This window comes from Muscardinus avellanarius (genome assembly GCF_963383645.1).
Source record: "Muscardinus avellanarius genome assembly, chromosome: 3".
Taxonomy (NCBI): domain Eukaryota; kingdom Metazoa; phylum Chordata; class Mammalia; order Rodentia; family Gliridae; genus Muscardinus; species Muscardinus avellanarius.
This window is the reverse complement of record NC_137788.1, coordinates 12,776,574-12,792,749: the sequence shown is the minus strand read 5'-3', so window position 1 is coordinate 12,792,749 and position 16,176 is coordinate 12,776,574. Positions and strand designations below refer to the sequence as shown.

At 44.7% G+C, this 16,176-nt stretch overlaps 1 protein-coding gene across 1 annotated transcript in view; it reads left to right on the top strand.

Annotated features, from left to right (window-relative positions):
- Window positions 1–1,829: 1,829 nt before the first annotated feature.
- Window positions 1,830–16,176, top strand: part of FBXO42 (F-box protein 42) — a gene marked incomplete at its 3' end in the record, with an annotated part of 81,833 nt that continues 67,486 nt past the window's right edge. Inside the window, exon 1 of the mRNA XM_080691249.1 lies at window positions 1,830–1,970. The remainder of the gene's footprint in view (window positions 1,971–16,176) is intronic.

Genomic DNA, 16,176 nt, shown 5'->3' with positions numbered 1-16,176 from the left:
CACACACACAAGTAGATGGGGCTGCAGCTGCAGTGTCTTCTTGTTTGGTGTTGGGAATTGAACCCAGGGCCACATGCACGATGCTAGCAAGTGCTCTACCACTGAGCTATATCCCTAGCCCATGGAGTTTCCTTTCTTCTTCTTCTTTTGATTTTGTTGTTGTTGTGGTACTGGAGATTGGACCCAGGGGCATTCTACCTCAAAGCTACACCCCCAGCCCTACTTTATTCTTTATTTTGAAACATGGTCTCAGTAAGTTGCGGAGGACCTCACAAGTTGCTGAGGCTGGCCCCCAAATGGTGACCCTCCTGTCTCAGCCTCCCAAGTAAAGGGATTACAAATGTGCACCACCACGTAGGGCTGGAGTTTCTTAAATCAGTTTTACACATGGGGAGGCGATCAACTGTATTCTAGAGGTCTTACATTATTCATTTAGGAAACATATGCTTTTTAGATTGAGACTAAGGTGATGCAACTCTACTCATTTAGGTCACTGTCCTTAAAATTTAAGAGGGTAGCTGGGTATGGTGGTGCATGTTTGTAATCCCAGCATTTGGGAGGCTGAGACTGGAGGATCGCGGTTCCCACACAGCCTCAGCTACTTAGTGAGGCCCTCCGCAATTCAGCGAGACCCTGTTTCAAAATAAAGAATAAAAAATTGGGCAGGGGGTGTAGCTCGGAGGTCACATGCCTCTGGGTTCCATCCTTAGACCCGAAAAAAAAAAAAAAATTTAAGAAGGTATTAAGCCAGGTGGGTACATGCCTGTAATCCGAGTACTTGAGAGGCTGAGACAGGAGGATCAGAGATTGGAAGCCAGCCTCAGCAACTTAGTGAGACCCTGGTTCAAAATAAAATAGGGCTGAGGTGTAGCTCAGAGGTATGTTGTTCAACCCCCAATATGCCCCCAACACACAAAGAAGGGACCCTTCTGTTCTTTCAAAAAAAAATTTTTTTAGGAGGGTCTCCTTATGTGGCTGGTTCTACACAAGTGTGCCACTAGGCCCTGTGGAACTTGGTTTCTGACCCAGTCCTCTGTCCCAAAAGATAGCCCAGGAGGTCCACTTTCTCCATCAGCTGGCAGCCCAAGGCTGCTCTTGTGCTGGGCACCGAGGTGTAAAGATCGAAGCCCTTGAGCTCTCTGTCTCTGGCATTTCCTCAGACCATATATGTAGGGATAGGCCTGAAGCTTCTCACCTGCAAAGCGGCTGCTCCCTTAAAGGGGGACTCTGGGGGACCCCGTCTCTCGGTGGTAATGTAGTGGGGAGTAGAGGGGCTTGGGAACCAAGGCGGGCCTGGGTTTGAATCCTGTCTCTTCCCAGCACCCCCTACCCTGTTAAGTGGAGGCAATAACAACTCACAGACTGCTTGGTACAATTTCGACAAGTTTCGCCTGCACCCGCGAGGCATTGCTTTCACCCCCCCGGCGGTACCCTGCGGCTTCCCCGGGTCACATCCCTTTTCTGTGCTCAATGGGGCCCCGCGGGTCCCAAGCTTCACTTCCTGGCTAAATGTCTGTCTCAGTCTCCAACTACGGGGAAAACCGCCCAGGGGCCGCAGACAGCGCAGCGGAGGGTGAGTACCTGTCCGACGCCCGTCTGGGGAAAGCCAAGCTCCCCCTGCCGGTCTTCAACCCTCCGGAAACCCCGGCCCTTCTCAACATGGCGCCGCCGTGCGGCCGCGCCGCGCTGACGTCACTGCGCGCGCGTCCTCCGCGCCGCGCCCCGACGCATGCGCAGTCGGGACTGTCTGCTCCGGGCCAGAGCAGCAGCCTCCGCGGCGGCGGCGGCGGCGGCGTTTGAGTGGAGGAAGATGGCGGCTCCGAGCGGCTCCGGGTGTCGCCAGCTGTGAGGCTCCCGGAGCACGGCAGGCGCGGCCCGGGGCCGAGCCCCTCTGTGCTGGTCCTGTCCCCGGCTCCTTCCGCACAGTCTCCCGCGGAGCGAACCCGAGAGCGCGGAGCGGGCCGGGCCAGGTGAGGCCTCCCCTCCAGGGGCCGCGGCTGCGAGCCGGCGCCTCCTGCCCTTTATGCCCCGGGGGCCGTGGGCGCCCGGGGCCGGCGCAGGCTCGGCCTCCCGCGCTGGGGCGGGGCCTGGCAGGCCTGGGGGGCTGGCTGTCGTCATCCTCGCCGCCCCTCGGGGAAGGCGAGGAGGAGCAGAGCCCCCTTGCAGCCAGCGCTTGGGACGGGAGCGAACCCTCCTCTCTTCTCAACGGGGCGGTTCTGGTCCCCTCACCCGAGCCACGAAGGGGTGTGTACCCCGGGCAAGGATGGCTTTAGGGGTGCCATTCTTGCACCCCGCCTCCCGAACCCCGAACTCCTTGCGGGAGGAGCCGGAGACGCTTGCCCTCCACAATTGGGGCCGCGGCGAGGGGCCAGCCTCTTTGCAGCTGCAGCTGCGAAGGGATGATTTTGGAATTGGCTTGCAAAATCAAAGATAAGCAGCCTTTCCTAAACCATGGCTTTACGAGCGTTCCCTTAGGGAAGGGGGAATGCAGATCTCTTTGCTCAAGACGGCAATCCACGTTATGACAGAGGATGGCTTTTTCTGGTGAGAATTGTCTGTGTAGAGGGATCAGTGGAGGGTGGGAACAAATTTGTAAAGGAAGAAAACACAATTGCGAGATGTTGATAGCCCCTGCAGAGTAGCTTCCACGCTAATGGGGTTCGTTTGAAACCTTTGGGTTGCTATGCTTTGTCTGTTGAATCGCTCGTCTTTTATTAGGAAAGTAAGAGCTTGATTTTTTAATTGACAAAACCTTTGGACTTTGCTGAAGTGGGATTCGGACCGATCTAGATGGAGGTTCAGACACATTACCAGTTCTCACTTGCTGGCAGCGATATTGTACGATAGTTGTTAATTCCTTTTTGAGAACAACTTTTTGTTGTTCAAATGCTAATTGGGAGCCTTTGGTTTGGCTTCTCTCTGATAGGGAAGCTGGTTTGAAGCTTACTGGGTTTTTTCCTTGAGAATGATGGCTTCCGTTGGAATTGTGCTATGGGGAATTGTTGAGATCATTGCTTTTGCTTGGACATACCAAATACCTTTTGTAACATACCTTTGGTTTTGCTTGTGCTTAAGAAAGATGACATCATGGATTTAAAGGGACAAGGAAAAAATGAGAATACCATCATTTAGAATTCAGTCTGTCTCTCTTAACATTGAATAGTAATGCTCTGTGTCAAATTCCTAACTTGAGTTTATATGTATCATCTAATTGGGTGTCTTGTCTATTGTATGTTGTCATTTTATACTATTCGCTTTTGACAAACCAGTATAAAAATATCATTCAATCTACATTGACCCATGGGTGTATTTTTTACTTCAAAAAGCTTTTACTTATTAAAATAACATCTTTTAGCCGGGCGTGGTGGCGCACGCTTGTAATCCCAGTGCTTGGGAGGCTGAGACAGTAGGATCGCACGGGTTCAAAGCCAGCCTCAGCTACTTAGTGAGACCCTGTTTCCAAGTTAAAATATAAAAAAGGTCTGGGAGTATAGCCCGGAGGTAGAAAGCCTCTGGGTTCCACCCCCAGTACCACCAAAAATAAATAAATAAATAAATAAATAAATAAATAAATAAAAATAACATCTGTTACTAGTTGGCCATATTTTCCTTTCCTTTTCTTCTCTGCTTCTCAAAGAAATTTGTAGATTTTGTTAGTGCCTTTTCTAAAGAGATGAACTTGGACCAACAGGAAATTAGCCACTCTGCATATTAATTTTCTGATAGTCATGAAATGAATGCAGTAAAAGATCCTGGTGGTTTGACACTGTGCCTTTTGGCATAATAGTATGTTGGGTTGTTGTGCAAAATCATCAGGTATTGATGCAATTTTATGACATCCATGACATCATTCTTTCCCCACCATTTCCAATTTTACAATTCCCTAACTGTTCTCGGTTACAAAAAGAACAAGATCAGGAAAAATAGCTTAGGATGCATCTTCAAACTCCAGATGGGCCTTTATCTAATACGCCTTTACGTAGTTAAACTCATAAGATTCATAGCTGTGTGATTATTACCTATTATAGAGGCAGGCAAAGAAAACGCTAGCAAAACCTGAGTTGTGTAAAAATACTGAGGTCTCAAGGTGTGCGTGGTGGCGCACACTTGTATTCCCTGCATTTGGGAGGCTGAGACAGGAGGATCGTGGTTCCTGGCCAGCCTCAGCTACTTAGTGAGTAGTAGCTTGCAAAGTGAGCCCTTTTGCAACTCAGTGAGACCCTGTTTCAAAACAAGGAATAAAAAATAGGGCTAGAGCCCGGCGCAGTGGTGCACGCTTGTCATCCCCACGCTTGGGAGGCTGAGACAGGAGGATCGCACAGGTTCAAAGCCAGCCTCAGCTACTTAGTAAGGCTTTCAGCAACTTAGTGAGACCCTGTTTCCAAATAAAATATAAAATAGGTCTGACAGTATAGCCTGGAGGTAGAAAGCCTCTGGGTTCCACCCCAGTACCACCAAAAAAAAAAAAAAAAAATAGGGCTAGGGGTGTGGCTGGGAGGTAGAATGCTCCAGGGTGCCATCCCCAGTACTGCAAAAAAAAAAATAAAAATAAATAAAAATAAAAATAAAAGATAAAATACTGAGGTGTCAAGGAAAAGGTAACTCAAAGATGAACAAATATGTGACTTCAGGGTTCAGTTAGTGAATTGACACCATTTATAAGAAGCCATTTTTCATATTTAATTTTTTGTCCCACCGGGAATTGTGAATTGTTTGTGTGTGTGTGTGTGTGTGTGTGTGTGTGTGTGTGTGAGAGAGAGAGAGAGAGAGAGAGAGAGACCGACCGACCGACCCAAGGGAATTCTAACTCCAAACTACATCCTGAGCCCTATTTTTTATTTTTTATTTTTATTTATTTTTGGTGGTACTGGGGTTCCTGGAAGCCCTTCTACCTCCAGGCTACACTCCCAGGCACCTATTTTTTATATTTTTATTTGGAAACAGGGTCTCTTAAGCCAGCACGGCTGGCTTCGAACCTGCATGATGCTCCTGTCTCTGCCCCCCAAGCATGGGGATTACAAGTGTGTGCCACCACACCCGGCTTATTTTTTATTTTTAATTAATTTGTGGTACTGGGAGTTGAACCTATGGACATGCTACCTCTGAGCTACACTCTCAGCCCTATTTTTTTTTTAATATCTATTTATTTATTTTGGTACTGGAGATTTAACCCAGAGGCATTCTACCTCCAAGTTATACCTTCAATCCAATTTTATTTCTTATTTGGAAACAGGATGTCATTAAGTTGTGGAGAGCCTCAGTAGGTTGCCAAGGCTGGCTTCGGACCTGCGCTCCTCCTGTCTCAGCCTCCCATATACTGTGATTACAAGCATGCACCACAGCTTTTATTTTTATTTTGAAACAGGGTCTTGCTCTGTTGATGAGAGTCTCACTACTTGACCTCGAACCTGTGATCTTCCTATATCAGCCTCCCAAGTACTAGGATTACAAGCATGGGCCAGTGTGCCCCAGCTTATTCTTTATTTCAAAACAGGGTCTCACTAAATTATGGAGGGCCTTGCGAAGTAGCTGAGGCTGGCTCCTAACCTGCTATCCTCCAGTCTCAGTCTCCCAAGTATTGGGATTACAAGCATGTGCCACCATGCCTGGCAGAAGCTATTTGTTTAAATAATGCCATTTCTACTTCACAAAATTATGTGATCAAGAGATAGTTTGTAAAAAATCCTTTTTCTGTGTGTGTGTGTGTGTGTGTGTGTGTGTGTGTGTGTGTGTGTGTTACTGAGGATTGAACCCAGGGTTATTCTACCTCCGAACTACATCCCAGGTCTATTTTTTATTGTTTTATTGTGAAATTAAAGTCTCACTAAATTGCGAAGGGCCTACTAAGTAGCCGAGGCTAGTTGTGAACCGTGATCCTCCTGTCTCAGTCTCCCAAGTGCTGGCATTACAAGTATGCACCACCACGTTCGGCTGGTAAAAATGTCTTTCTTGTGTGTGTGTGTGTGTGTGTGTGTGTGTGTGTGTGTGTGTGTGTGTGTGGTACTGGGTTGAACCCAGGGGCATTCTCCTTCTGAGCCACATCCCCAGCCCTTTTAATTTTATTATTTGGAAACAGGGTCTCACTAAGTGTCTGAGGCTGGTTTCGAACTTGGGATCCTCTTGTCCCCGCCTCCCAAGTACTGGGATTACAAGTGTGCGCCACCATGCTGAGTTTAAAAATGCTTTTTAAAGGTAAATAATAAGTGTATTTCTATTCTGTGAAACATTTATTAAAGGGCCCTGTATATGCGAGGCATTTTGTGAAGGAAGTATTAATGGTGCTAAGATAACTTTTGGTTTGAAGTTGCCCAAAATCCAGTTGGGGAGCTAGACAAGGATGACATTTAACTCGTAGTACTGGGGATGGGACTCAGGGACATTCACCTCCAGGCTACACTCTCAGCCCTGTTTTTTTATTCTTTATTTTGAAACAGTGTCTCACTGAGTTGCAAAGTATTATTACGATTTTCAGTCTGAGGGTTGGATCCAGGGGCACTTTACCACTGAGCTACATTCCTGGCATTATTTATTTATTCATTTATTTTTGGTACTGGGGGTTGAACCCAGAGGCACTGTATCTCCAGGCCACACCCCTAGCCCGATTTTATTTCTTATTTGGAAACAGGGTCTCACTAGGTTGCTGAGAAACTCACTAAATTGCTGAGGCTGGCTTTGAACCTGTGATCCTCCTGTCTCAGCCTCCCAAGTACTGAGAATAAAAGCGTGCACCACCACACCCGCCAGCTTCTTCTTTACTTTGAGGAAGAGTCTTGCTAAGTTGCAGAGGCTGGCCTTGAGCTTCCAGTCCTGCTTCAGCCTCCCTTATTGCCGTGATCACAGGTGTGCACCACTGCACCTGGCTTGGAAGCCACTTATTATGGTGTAGAAGTTAATTGAGTCAGACCAGGGGAGTTAAGAAGGTGTCTCAGAGCTGGGAGCCTCTTCCCCAACCTTTCTTATTCTGCAGAAAAAACTCACGTTTGTGTGTGTGTTACTGGTGATTGAACCCAGGGACATTCTACCTCTGAGCTACATCTCCAGCCCTATTTTATTTTTATATTTTATTGTTTTTTATTTTTATTTATTTATTTTTTGGTGGTACTGGGGTTCCTGGAAGCCCTTCTACTTCCGGGCTACACTTCCAGACCTATTTTATACTTTTTTATTTTTGGAAACAGGGTCTCTTAAGCCAGCGCGGCTGGCTTAGAACCTGCGTGATCCTCCTGTCTCCGCCTCCCAAGCGTGGGGATTACAAATGTGCGCTATCATGCCCGGCTTATTTTTATTTTGACACAGGGTCTTACTAGGTTGATAAGAGTTTCTACTTGGTGAGACTGTCCTTGAACCTGCAATCCTCCTGTGTCAGCCTTCCAAATACTGGGATTGCAGGCATGCACCACCACACCAGCTTAACCTTTTTTTGTTGTCGTTAATCATGTTAAACATTTTATTCTGTGCTCATGTGGAATGAGCATAAAGCTTTAGAGAGTATACTTTTTTTTTTTTTTTTTGCAGTACTGGGGATGATAGAATACAGGGGCATTCTACCTCTGAGCTACACTCCCAGCCCTGTTTTTTATTCTTGGTTTGAAACAGGGTCTTACTAAGTTGTGGAGGGTCTCACTGAGTAGCTGAGGCTGGCGGCGAACCTGTGATCCTCCTGTCTCAGCCTCCCAAGTACTGGGATTACAAGCGTGCGCCACCACGGCCAGCTTAAGACTCACTTTTTATAAAAAAAATTTTAAAAAATTGCGTCATCAGTTCTTTTTCCTTTTTATTCATTCACTGTCATGACACTTCCCACACATTATGCCCCAGTTACGGTTTCTGCATTCTCAAAAATCTAGCAGTCTTGGGAGGACCTTTCTGAATGAGTCCTAGGCACAGGCAGCAAACACAAACATTGCCTCTGCAATTAAAATCTCTCAGAGTCCCAAGTGATGACAACTTCAGAGGAATGCAGATTAGCACAAGAGGCACTCTATGTGTTGAATCTGATCACACTTGGTTAATGTTGTCATGCCTTTACTTAACTCTAGGTGATTGTTAGCACCGTATCCTTTCTCCCAGTAATAAGTAAAGCAGAAGGTTTTATTCCGTTTTGGGTGACGCTGAAAGCTTATGTCAAAATTACACTAGCTTTCTATCTTATTTTAATTTTTGGTACTGGAAGTTGAACCCAGAAGCATTCTACTTCTGAGCTACACCCCCAGCCTTTTTTTCTTTTTTGAAACAGGGTTTCCCTAAGTTTCTGAGACTGATCTCAAACCTGCAATGCTCTTGTCTCAGCCTAAGTACTGGGATTACAGGCATGGCCATCAGACCCAGCTTACACTAAAGGACTTTATAGAATCTGTGTGAATTGAGGTGGTTTAGACAATGAACTTCTTCATCTCAACACAAGTTACAACCTCAGCGCTACTGTTCTTATATAATTAGTGTATTGTTGCCTATATTGCAAGAACTTACAAAGTTTTGTTTTGTTTTGTTTTTTGGTGGTACTGGGGTTCCTGGGAAGCCCTTCTTCCTCCGGGCTACACTCCCAGACCTATTTTTTTTTTTTTTCGAAACAGGGTCTCTTAAGCCAATGCGGCTACTTCGAACATGCGTGACCCTCCTGTCTCCGCCTCCCAATTACAAGGGATTACAAGCGTGCGCCACCACGCTTGGCCAATTTATGAATTTTTGGATGGAGTAGAATCTTTATGTGGCACTGTATTATCTAGAAATAAATGCATTAAGGTTGTGGTTTACAGAAAAGTGGTATGTTCATTTTTCTGTATTATGACAGTTACATGTAGAAGGTTATTACTTCATACAAGTAATTTTAAGATTACCTGATACCGGATATGGTAGTGCATGCTTGTAATCCCAGTACTTGGGAGGCTGAGACAGAAGGATCACAGGTTCAAGGCCAGCCTTAGCTACTTAGCCTCTCCACAATTTAGTGAGACCCTGTTTTAAAATAAAGAATAAAAAATAGGGCTATGGATGTAGCTCAGAGGAAGAATGGCCCTGGGTTTCATCCCTAGTACCACACACACAAAAAAAAGATTACCTAACATTACCAGGTGTGGTGGCTCACACCTATAATCTCAGCATGTCAGAGGCGGGGACAGGAGGAGCTTAGGTTTAAGACTGGCCTGAGCAACTTAACAAGGTCCTGTTTAACAAAAAAACAACAACAACAACAACAACAACAACAAAAGTGTTGGGGAGTATAGCTTGGAAGTACAATGCTCAGCACCCCCAAAATAATTACCCAGTATTTCCAGGCGTAGTTGTGTGATGCCTGTTATTCCAGTACTTGAGAAGTTGAGACGGGAGAATTGCAGATTGGAGACCAGCCTTAGCCACTTAGCAAGACCTTGTTTCAAAATAAATAAATAGGGCTGAGTATATAGCTTGGAGGTAGAACACCCCCCCCCCAAAAAAAAAAGACTTGGTGCACACTTGTAACTAATTTTGCACTTCTTATTCATGCATGTACTAGAAAGCAAATTTGCTTTGAATTGTGATTTTTCTTGTATTAAATTTATACTTGAATTCCAGTACTTGAGAGCCTAAGACAGGAGGATTGCAAGTTCAAAGCCAGTGTGCAGCAATTTAGTGAAACCCTTTTTCTTTCTTTCATTTTATTATTATTATTTTTTTGTTTGTGGTACGGGGATGGAACCCAGGGGCTTTTACCTCCGGGCTACATTCCCAGACCTATTTTATGTTTTATTTTGAAACAGGGTCTCACTAAGTTGCTGAGAGCCTCACTAAGTAGCTGAGGCTGGCTTCGAACCTGCCCAATCCTCCTGTCTCTGCCTCCCAAGTACTGGGATTACAAGCGTGCGCCACCACCCCAGGTGTGAAACCTTAATTCAAAACTAGTAAATAAATTAATAAATAAGCAAGTGGGCTGGGATGTAGCTCAGAGGTAGGCCCCTGGATTTAATTCCCAATATTTCTTTCACACACACAAAGTATAAATTTATACTTTTTTTTTTTTTTTTTTTTTTTTTGGTGGTACTGGGGTTCCTGGAAGCCCTTCTACCTCCAGGCTACACTCCCAGACCTATTTTATATTTTTGAAACAGGGTCTCTTACACTAGTGCGGCTGGCTTTGAACCTGCGCGATCCTCCTGTCTCGCCTCCCAAGCGCAGGGATTATAAGTGTGCGCCACCATGCCCCGCTAAATTTATACTTTTAATTTTACTTTTGGTATTGGGGATTGAACCCAGGGGCTTTCTATGTCTGAGCTACATCCCCAGCCCAGTTTTATTTTTATTTATTTATTTATTTATTTATTTATTTATTTTTGCGGGTCTGGGGATGGAACCCAGAGGCATTTGACCACTGAGCTACACCCCCTGCCCAATTTTTTATTTTTTTATTTTGAAACAGGGTCTCACTGAGTTGCAGAGGGCCTCACTAAGTAGCTGAGGCTGTCCGCGAACCGGGATCCTCCGGTCTCAGCCTCCCAAATGCTGGGATTACAAGCGTGCGCCACCACGCCTGACTTTTATTTTTATTTTGAAACAGGGTCTTGGTTGATGAGCACATCACTGCTTGCTGAGGCTGTCCTCAAACCTATGATCTTCGTGTCTCAGCCTCCCAAGTACTGGAATTACAGGTGTATACCACCAACCCTATTTTATTTTTTTTATTATTTTGAAACAGAGTCTCCTTAAATTACCAAGGCTGGCCTTAAACCTGCAATCTTCCTGTTCATCCTCCCAAGTATTAGAGGCATTTGCCACCACACTTGACTTTATATTTTAATTTTGAAACAAGTCTTGCTAAGTTGCTGAGGTAGGTCTTAAATCTGTTATCCTCCTCTCTCAGCCTCCAAAGTACTGAGATTACAGATGCACACCACTATGTCTAACTGAAAAACTTAGTTTTAATACTGTTAACAATTTGTTTTATCTTATGTACATACAAGGCTTAAAATACAATATCCAAGCTGGGTGTGGTGGAACGTGCTTGTAATCCCAGCATTTGGGAGGCTGAGACCGGAGGATCCCGGTTCGCGGACAGCCTCAGCTACTTAGTGAGGCCCTCTGCAACTCAGTGAGACCCGGTTTCAAAATAAAGAGTAAAAAATTGGGCAGGGGGTGTAGCTCAGACATAGAAAGGCCCTGGCATTCTATATAAAATATCCATATCTCAGCCTCCTAAGTACCGGAATTGCAAGCGTGCACTGCCACACCCGGCCTTATTACTGATCTTCTAAGAACAGATTATAATATAGTGTAAGTTTTAGAACCAGGGGAACCAGGAGCACTTGGTGACACCTGTAGTTCTAGGATGTGGGAGAGAGAAGGATCACAAGTTGAAGGCCATTGTGAGTAACTTAGACTCTGTCTCTCAAATACAGGGTTGGGGAGGTAGCTCAGTGATAGAGTGCCCCTGGGTTCAATCCCCCATATCTCCCCTCTGCACCCCTCCCATAGCCAACAAAGAATGACTGGGAGTTTTCAGGGCATCCACAGTGCTTGTCCTAGGTCCACTTGTATATTCTGAGGCAGTCTCTAGGACTGTCCTGGCTAGGTGATGTTTAAGATCAGGCAAGCGTATGAAAGGAAGACTTACTTTACGTGTATCTATCACTGACTTTTAGGCTTCCTGGGAAGAAAGAGCAGTTAAGACATTATCTTTCAACTCAGTAAGACCCTGTTTCAAAAAAAAAAATTTTTTTTTTGCAAAATAGGGTTGGGGTGTAGTTTGGAGGTACAGTGCTCCTGGGTTCCTCCCCAGAATGCAAAAAAAAAAAAAAAAAACCTTTCATGAATTTGTAATCTGACAATGGAGAAAAGTCACACATAAAAAAATACGACTCTTGGTAATGGAGGAAGGCACTCTCATGGTTTAGAGTGGTGACCGTTTAGCTGGCTGAGGTGGGGCACATCTGCAGTCCTGGTACTTGAAAGACTGAGACAGGAGGAGCACAGGTTGCAGGACGGGCTCAGCAAGTAGAGAGACTCGTCAACCTAGTAGGACTCTGTTTCAAAATAAATAGGACTGGGGATGTGGTTCAGGGGTCGAATGTCCCTAAATTCAATCCCTAGTACCACAGAAAAGGAAAGGCTTTTACAGCTTTTACATAGACAGGCCCGGGAGAGCACTCCTTTACTCCATGGCTAGGAAAAAAATGGAAATGAAAATTTATAATCCACTCATAGCAACTTGTTAAAATGTATTTTTTGCAGAATATTTGTGCATCAGCGGGGAAGTTGTCTTAATATGCAAACTGAGATTTAATAGGCGCATTGTGGGATTGTAGAGTACTCTGAGTTCTTCCTGAACACCATTTCTCCCATTATTCTAGACTGCTTACATTTGTGAATTCCTAGGAACTATAGAGCAATCTTCGAGTCAGGGAAGTTTGCTAGGCGTCTTCTACTGTAGTTTAAGTGTGGATGGTAGTGATTGGTTTAGGGGGTAACAGTGAAAGAAAAAAAATTTTTTTTTTTTAGGTGATACTGGGGTTGAACTCGGGGCATTCTACCTCTGAGCTACACCTCCAGCCCTTTTTATTTTTTAATTTTGAAACAGTTTCGCTAAATTGCCCGGAGTCTGCTAAATTTGCTGAGGCTGGCCTTGAATCTGTGATTCTTCTTTCTCAGCCTTCCAAGTACTGGGATTACAGGCATGAGCTGCCACGCCTGGCTAGGGAAAATTCAAAGTCTGTATACAGGACAGTAATAGAATGTGGTATAAGTACTCTTTTTTGGGGGATGGGGGGAAGACTGGGGATTGCACTCAGGGGCATTCTACCTCTGAACTACACCCCCAGTCCTGTTTTTTTAACTCTTTATTTTGAAATAGGGTCTCACTAAGTTGTGAGGGCCTATGTAGCTGAGGCTGGCTGTGAAAAAGGGTAGGGATATATAGCTCAGTGGTAGAGCATTTCACTAACACAGGGAGACACTGTGTTTGATTTCCAGGACAAAAAAGGAGCAGCCAGGCATGGTGGATAGCAGGTTCAAAGCCAGCCTCAGCTACTTAGGCCCTTTGTAACTTGGGGAGAACTTGTTTTAAAATAAGGAATAAAAATAGGGGTGTAGCTCAGAGGTAGAGTCCTGGGTTCAATCCCTAGTACTACTAAAAAAAAAAAAAAAAAAATAGGGCTGGGGTTTTAAGCTCAGAGGTACAGTGCCCCTGGGTTCCACCCTCCAGTACTGCAAGAACAAAAACAAAAAGAATGCACTATAAATCGGCTTGGTGGTGCATGCCTGCAATCCCAGTACTTAGGTGGCTGAGACTGGAGGATCACAGGTTTGAGGCCAGCCTCAGCAACTTAGCAAAGCCTTGTTGAAACCCTGTTTATAAATAAAAAGGGCTAGGGCTGTCGCCCGGAGAGAGAATGCCTCTGGGTTCAATCCCCACTCTCCAAAAAAAAAAAAGACAGAAACACAAATTCAGTCGGCTGTTCCTGTTGCATCTTGGTTACTTTTGTGCTGGTGCCTTTGTCTTCACATCGTTGGGAACCAAAGCAATGAGAAATAAAACGAGGGTTTTAATTAGGCAAGTGATTAACGAGCAGAATTCTAACTTGAGAAGTGATGAGAAATAGAAGCTATCTGTATTATTTATCTAATGTTGGCCTTAGGTCTTGTAGGCCACCTCACTCGACAAGTTTCTGCACAACTCTAAGATAATGAAGATCTTGTGTAAAACAAATAGAAGGCCAGGAGGAGGACTAATTGGCTGGAGGGAGCAGGAGAACCTTCCAGAAGAGCAATCGGTGTAATGAGTAGGAATTCAGCATGCCGGCACATGGGGATGGTGCATCAGAAGGACAGAAACAAAGAGTGCGCTACAGCCGGCTTGGTGGTGCACGCCCGTAGTCCAGTGCTTAGGTGGCTGAGACTGGAGCATCACAGGTCTCAAGGAGGGTGGCCAGCAAAGGCAAAGGCGAGAGGTGGGAAGAGGTTTTAGGTATTTTGGGAACAAGTAGCTCGGATGTCTGAATTGGTATCTGCTGGGAGAGCCGCTGTCTTCTCACTGTTCTGGCGCACTCTGCTAACTGTTGCCTGATAATTCACTTTATTTATTGGCACATTGTAGCCTTATGTTAATTCATTTTATCAAAACATTCATATTGCTAATAAGAATTAAGCCAAATAGGATTAATTTTTCTTTTTTTCTTCTTTCTCTTGTGGTACTGGGGGTAGAGTCCAGGGTATTCTACCGTAGAGCGACACCCCCAGCTCCATTTTATTTTTTATTTTGAAACAAGTCTCACTATGTTATGGAGGGCCTCACTATGTAGCTGAAATTGGCAAAAGGATAGTAGCATTTTGATTTCTGTTTTGTCTCCTCTGTTGTCCCCAAAATAAAATTTTTAGTACCTTTTTTGGAGAAACAAAGGAGTATGTGTAAAAACACATTCCTAAATCTTTTTTTTTTTTTTTTTTTTTTTTTTGCGGGTCTGGGGAAAAAACCCAGGGGCATATGACCTCCGATCTACACCCCTGCCCTATGTCTTATTCTTTATTTTGAAACTGGGTTTCACTGAGTTGCAGAGGGCCTCACTAAGTATCTGAGGCTGTCCGCGAACCGCGATCCTCTGGTCTCAGCCTCCCGAATGCTGGGATTACAAGCGTGCTGCGCCACCACGCCTGGCTCATGCTGGGCTCTTTTTTATGGGTGGGGAGGGTGCTGAGGACCTCTGTGTGCTAGGCAAGTGCTGTACCGCTTAGCTACATCCCCTGGTCCTTTTTATTTTATTTTTCTTTTTGTGTATGTGTGTTGCTGGGGATTGAACCCAAGGGCATTCTACCTCCGAGATTCACCTTCAGCACTATTTTATTTGGAAGAAGGGTCTCACCAGGATGCTGAGAGCCTTTGACCTCTTTCATTTGGAAATAGGGAGAGCCTTCAGTACGGATCTTTGTCTTACTTCTCAAGTACTGAAATGACAGCTTTAGGCCACTGGGCCTGTCTTAGTGTGGCAGAATGTATCTAATCATTCTCCTCTTAGTGGACACTTAAGTTTTTCAAGTTTTTGTTATTCGAAAAAGATAGAACAGAACAGGGCGTGATGGCGCATGCTTGTAATCCCAGCATTTGGGAGGCTGAGACAGGAGGATCGTGGGTAATGGCCAGTGCAATTTAGTGAGACCTGGTTTCAAAATAAAGAATAAAAAATAGGGTTGGGGGTGTAGCTCGGAGGTAGAATGCTCTTGGGTTCCATCCCCAGTACAACACAGACACAAAAAACAGAACAAATCTCTACCTGTGCATATATTTTTGTGCACATTTATGGATGTTTGTGTTGAAAATATACCTGAAAAATTACTTTGCTGAATCACCCCCTCCCTGCCCAGGCTTGCACACTTTAATTCATAAACACTCAAATCTAGTACTTTTTTTTTTTTTTGCGATACTGGGGATGGAACCCAGGGACACTCTAACTCCGAGCTACACTCACTCCCAGTCCTATTTTTTATTCTTTATTTTGAAAGAGAGTCTCGCTGACTTGCAAAGGGCCTCACTAAGTAGCCGAGGCTGTTCTCAAACAGATCCTCCTGTCTCCGTCTCCAAATGTTGGGATTACAAGTGTGCACCACCACGCCTGGCTTCAAATCTAGTACATTTTAAAACTTTTTCTTTCTGTTTGCATTCTGCCTGTGTAATAGCAGAAATTCTTGTATGGGTTATGCAGGTCTATTAATAAAGAGTCAAAGTAGAACTTGCCTTTAACTTTTTTAATTATGAAAAATTATTTTGTGATACAAAACTGATTTTGCCAAGTGAAATGCATTAAATTAATAAAAATATTCCTTTTATTGAAACAGATCTGCAGTGGACGAGCGAACCAGAAAGATGCCCTTCTTAAAACTGAAGTCATGAAATGGTGATTGCTTTGGTCTTTTTAACCCAGGGGAGACTTGTGTTCCTTATTTCACTGACTCTGTGAGATCCCGAAGAGTTGTAACTTACATAGTTTTGAAATGAGGTTTTAACTTGTTCCTTTTTTATTTTTATCTTTTTTTTTTTTTTTTTTTTTTTTGGTGGTACTGGGGTTCCTGGAAGCCCTTCTACATCCGGGCTACACTCCCAGACCTATTTTATATTTTTGAAACAGGGTCTCTTACGCCAGCGCGGCTGGCCTCGAACCTGCGCGATCCTCCTGTCTCCGCCTTCCAAGCGCGGGGATGACAATTATTTTTATCTTT